Here is a 5,815-nt window from a genome sequence, read left to right as displayed (position 1 = left end):
AGGTGTCCGCTGAAAAGAATATTCTGAATTCCTAGCCCTTGATTTTTTTCTTGCTAATTTTAAGAATCTTTCTTTGTCTTTAACTTTTGTCAATTTAATTTTAGTGTCCTGGTGTGGACATCCTAGAAGATGAAGACTTGGTTTTATTGTTGGAGTGACCAGAAGGAGAATGCAGGAATATGCTGCCCACTGGTTCTTTTGAGTTACTAGAAGCATTCTACTCAGCACTTCAATTCAGGCTAGTTAGATACAGGGCCCTGAGGCAGAAGCTACGGATATGTGTAGTTAAACCTTTTCTGGGGAGAAACCGAGCCTGGATCTACAGCCAGGGGGAGTGCTCTTGGGCCTATTTAGAAACTTTTGTTGTTATTTGCTATATTCATGAATGCAAAGCCCCAGTGACAATCAGACCTCGGTGATTTGGGACTAATCCTTCAGGTAATATAGACTTAAAAGTTAGGTACTATATGTGTGTCCAATCAGGGAGAAAAGCTGGGAGTTGGGTGTTCTTCCCAGTTGCAAGGCTCTTTGCCAAGAATGGGGTTATAACAAGATTGTAGTTGACTCTTTCTTACCCCTTTCTGGGTGGGTATTTTCAGAATTACCCTCTATGTAGAAGTTACTCAACTACATTCTGAATTTCTCACAAGAAGAATTGATCCATATGTAGCTACATACTTGGTGTTTTGGGGAGATGGAAAAGTCAGGTGCCTCATATGTCACCATCTCGATCCTCTCAAGGTTCTGAGAAGCTCTCTTATTTGATTGGGAGAATCAAATGTGTATTCTATGAAAACACTGCCATCAATATTTTAGAAGACCTTTGTTGGGTCACCTGGGTGGCTTATCGGTTGAGCACCTGCCCCTGGCTTAGGGCGTGATCCGCAGTCTCAGGATTGAGTCCCACATCGGGCTCCCTGCCTGGAGCTTGCTTCTCCCTCTGCCTACGTCTGCCTTTTTCTTTCTGTGTCTTTCATGAATAAATAATTAAAATCTTAAAAAAAAAAGGAAGACCTTTGTTGTGTGTATGCATGTGCATCCGTGACTAAATTGTATTCTTTTGTTTTGTTTTTTATTTTTAATCCTTTTATTACTTTTTTTTAACACTAAACTGTATTCTTAGATACTTTCAACATTTAGCAACACAAAACATACATTTATTCCTCATAGTTTCTGAGAACTTAACAAATGATTTTAAAATCACACACTCAGTTTTGCCTTTGTTTTACTGGCAGTGCCCTAAATTTGATACTTGCCTAGAAACTATTTCTTAATTATAACATCATTTGACATCTATAGAGAACAAGAACTTTTTAAACCATCAAGTCCTGATTCTTTTATGTTTATGTTCCTTTCTTTAGTGTAACTCTCTTCTCTTGCATTTTGTTATAAGCAATGAGGAGAAATCAGATGGCATCTTCAACGTCAATATGTTGGCTGGAAATTTCCTTAACAAAATCATCCAGTTCTTCAGGTGCATTTGCTGTAAAATTGTTGATGAATATGTTGCTGAACTTTTGCCACTACCTAATAAGAATCCCTCTTCCTTCAGTTTCAAAGTAAACATTCTTCTCTTCCCTTTAATTACTCACTGGCAGCCACCTCGAAGTTCAGATTTCTAATAATAGTCTGCTCAATGCAATTTACTCTTTTTCCAATGTGCTTCTCAAATTCCTTTTAGCCCCTAACACTGCCTGGTTCCAAAGCCTCACCCAAAGCTTAGGTTTTTGTTATACCGGTATTCCACTTTCACATAGTCTATATTAGTTTTCTTTTGCTGCATTGAGAATTGCCCTCAGTATACTCCAATAGATATTAACTAATCAAGTAAGTAAGTAGGTAATGGTATTATTAAAAAAAATAATTACCCTCAATACTTAGTGCCATGAAACAAGAGACGTATGTCTTTATTATTTCCCTGAGTCAGAAATGCAAGTGTGACTTATCTGGTAATTCTGGCTCAGGTCTCATGAGATTACAGTAGATATTGGCCAAGTCTTTAATCTTCTGAAAGTATGATGGGAATAGGAGAATTCATTTACAGGATGGCTCATTCACATGGATTTTGGTAAAAGCCTTCAGTTCTTTATCATAGGAGACTCTCTAGAGTGTTCTTAGGACTGGTCACTGGTTTCCCCAGAGAAAATGATCCATGACGAAGACAGTGGATACATTGTTTTTTATGAGTTAACATTGGAAATGACACAACAGTAATTTATGTTGTATGCCACTGGTCACAGAGGTCAATCGAGATACAGTTTGGAAGCCTATATAAGGGTATGAACAGTGTTGTGCCCAAGATTACATATCCGAGAAACCACCAAGGAGCCAACACCAATGCAAACACACGAGGTTTTATTTACAAGCAGAGCAGGGACTTGGACCCTGAGGTGGGTTCCATATTAGTATTATGGGCTGGTCTAGGGGACCTCCAGAAGGGGTGGAGGAATTTCTCAAGTTCTGTTTACATTCTGATATGGGGCTTTCAAGGACATTAAGCTCTGTTCTCATTCTAATATGGGGCTTCCTGCCACTGGCTTGAGCTCTGTTCTCATTCTAATATGGGGCTTTCTAGGGCATTAAACTGTAAGCTATTTTTTTCCTGTAACTGAAGCAAGGTAAATTTCAGCTCTTATTCACAGGGGCCTGGGATGGCTGTACTTGTGCTAACGCTAACTTAAGGTGGAATGGTCTTAATTTTCTCCGCCTCCACATTTCCCCCTCTCAGAGGAACCTAAGGAAGGACCCAATCATGGGTCCAGGTTGCTCTCAGAGTGAGCCAGGGGGAATGATTAAACCAGATTCAAACCAACCTTTTTGCTGTTCTTGCTCCCGTTTACATCCCAGTGAAGAAGCAACATTCTACGTTTAAGGCAGCACATAACCGCCCCCACCCCTTGTTGTAAGAAGACTAAGTCTAATCCCCTTCTATTTTGAAGGACAACCTCAGACTAGGGAGTCTTGGAGGTGGGAAATAAGTGCGAATGGCACAGTCTTAGCTTTAGGGGATTGTCCTTGTCTGGTTGGCATTTCCATTCTGGAACAAAGTCCTTGAGAACGGCGTGTGGATCAGCTGGCCCGATGTGGGTGTAGTGGACCCAGGGAGTAATCTCGTCAACCTTGAGAGCGGTGGGAGTGGTCAGGATCATGATGTAGGGTCCCTTCCAGCGAGGCTGAAGTATCTGCTGTTGATGTCTTCTCACATACACCCAATCTCCTGGTCGATATCGATGGGGGTCAGGGGGTGGCCCAGTCTCGTAGAGGGCCCTCAGCTTAGGCCACACCTGCTCATGGGTTCATTGTAACTTTTGGAGGGAGAAAAGAAGTTGGTGATCATCAAATTCAGCAAGCACCTTAGGTTTTAAATTGGGGATAATAGGTGGAGGAAGACCGACCATGATCTCGTAGGGAGTCAGTCATCTTACATGGGGAATTCCTCACACTATATAGGGTGAAGGGGAGGAGAGTCACCCAGTCCCCGCCAGTCTCCAGGGCTAATTTAGTTAAGGTCTCCTTTAATGTTCTGTTCATCCATCCTCTCTACCTGTCCTGAGCTCTGGGGCCTATATGCACAATGTAATTTCCAATCTGCCCCAAGTACTAGTGCCACTCCCCGTGTTACCTTAGAGATGAATCCTGGTCCATTATCCTATCCAATCTTAACAGGAAAACCATACCTCGGTAAGATGTCTTCCAGCAGTTTCTTGGTCATGGTCTGTGCTGTTTCATGTTTGGTAGGAAATGCCTCTGTCCACCCTGGAAAAGTATCTACAAACACTAGTAAACACCTGTATCCGTATTTTCCAGGTTTTACCTCGGTGAAGTCCACTTCCCAGTAGGCTCCTGGGCGGTCCCCTAGGAGCTGGGTACCCAGGTTAGATCCATGGGAGGTGGCATTAGTTAATTGGCATGCATGGCAGCTTACCACAATCTGCTTGATCTTTGCTTGAGAGTCTTTAATAGTGATCTTTGCATGTCATATGAGGTCTTCCATCTTCCTTGTTCCCATATGAGTACTCCGATGCATTTTGGTCGGACTCTCCGTCCTAGTTCCTCTGGCAGGACGATGCTGGAGTCTGAGGCCCTCCACCAGCCATGCAAGCACTTCTCTCTAAGAAGGCTGTTGTACTCTCATCCTTACCCTGTCTCACATCATAGACCTTGGCCAGATGGGTAGGCTTGCGTGCAGCAGCCTGGAGACCTGACATTAGAATCTGGTGATGGACCTGGAGTCTCTCCTTACCTTCAGCTGAGTTGTAGTCCCAGGTAGAATGGGATAAGGGGAAGGCAGCATTTATGAGGTGTGGACTTTGAGTTGGCTGTCTGTCCTCTCTCAGGACAGACTTCAGGGCTTCCACCTAAATTTGTTCCCTCTCTTTGGTGGTGAAGAGAACCTGCAAGAGCTGTTGGCAGTCATCCCAAGTAGGCTGTGGGTAAAAAGAACAGTATCTAAAAGCCAGATTAGATCTCTCAGACTATCAGAGAACTTTGCAATTTGGGTTTTCCAATTATATAAATCACTGGTGGAGAACAGCCAATATAACATTAGCTGTCAGCCAGTCTCGTTGGGGGGACCCCATGGTGCAGAGAGGAAGGGTGGTGGAGTCCCTAGGCCCTGCATTTGGAGGTGGGGCCACCCAGTGCGTCCCACCACGTGTCCCCGCTGCTGGCCCATGCACAGGGAGGGAGGGGTGGCGCCCTTTCTGCAGCCCCTGGAGCCTCCAAATGAGGGGTGCATGGGGGAAGGGGTGCCCAGTAGGGTGGCGAGATTATCAGGTCCTCCAGGGAGGAATACTGGAAGACCGGATAAAGGGGCACTTGGGGCGTAGAGTTGGTCTCCTTGGCTTTCTGCAGGGCTAGAATCTTGGTGGGTCATGCTTTGGTGTGTAAAAATGGTTTTAGCCAAAGAGGGGGGGATTCTTGATCATGTCCTGCCAGATCAGGATGTAGGGCACCTGGTCAGGGTGGCCATCAGTTTTGTCCCTGAAGATGACGGCCTTAACCTGTAAGATAATAGGTGGGTGGAAAGTTCCTTCTCGGGGCCATCCCACCTTAAAGGTCAGCCATTCTGACATGCAGTAAGTTTGAAATCTCCCTCTCCTTATGTAAATAGTTATGACAGTTAAAAAAGACACAGTAACAAAGACAAATGCACAGTTAACAAGGACACAGTAACACAGACAAACGTTCCAGTGCAGGCGGAAACAAAACGGAAAGTAACCCAAAGGGCTGGCAGCCCACCCTCCTTATAGACGAGTACCCCGTCCCCCTTACAGACGAGGACCCCGTCTCCCTTACAGACGAGGACCCCATCCTCCAGGCAGGGACAAGGGACGTCTCCTCAAGACCCCCAGTGGACGGCCCGCCAGCGTGTCCGCCTAAGCCAATGTCGACCCAATACAGATTGGAATTCCTACAGGTAAAAGTACAGTTTAGAGCTTTCAGAGAATATGCACACAAAAGGTGGAAAAAGTTGAGGGCACTCACCACGCATGGGACCCTCCGGATAGGGTACTGGGGGTTTCTCGGATCCCGGAGGAGCCCCCAAATGTTGTGCCCAAGATTAGTATCTGAGAAACCACCAAGGAGCCAACACCAATGCAAACACACGAGGGTATTACAAGCTCGAGATGGGTCCAAGTATACCCCACACAGCGGAGCAGGGACTTGGACCCTGAGGTGGGTTCCAGATTAGTTTTATGGGCTGGTCTAGGGGATTTTTAGAAGGGGGGGGGAGGAATTTCTCAAATTCTGTTTACATTCTGATATGGGGCTTTCAAGGGCATTAAGCTTTGTTCTCATTCTAATATGGAAC

The 5,815-nt window shown here is 45.0% G+C and overlaps 1 protein-coding gene across 12 annotated transcripts in view; it reads right to left on the bottom strand.

Moving 5' to 3' along the window:
* Positions 1–2,310: 2,310 nt before the first annotated feature.
* Positions 2,311–5,815, bottom strand: part of LOC144302548 (uncharacterized) — a 236,493-nt gene continuing 232,988 nt past the window's right edge. For 3 of the 12 annotated variants that reach the window (XR_013369525.1, XR_013369526.1, XR_013369535.1), the window contains one exon: positions 2,318–4,427. The gene's annotated coding sequence lies outside the window, so the exon portion shown is untranslated. Of the gene's footprint in view, positions 4,428–5,815 lie in introns of all 12 variants that reach the window. The other 9 variants (XR_013369543.1, XR_013369542.1, XR_013369534.1 and 6 more) reach the window with 7 other exon arrangements.

The sequence above is a fragment of the Canis aureus genome, chromosome 2 (assembly GCF_053574225.1).
Source record: "Canis aureus isolate CA01 chromosome 2, VMU_Caureus_v.1.0, whole genome shotgun sequence".
Taxonomy (NCBI): domain Eukaryota; kingdom Metazoa; phylum Chordata; class Mammalia; order Carnivora; family Canidae; genus Canis; species Canis aureus.
The sequence above is the reverse complement of the archived record's forward strand: the minus strand, read 5'-3'. Positions and strand labels throughout refer to the sequence as shown.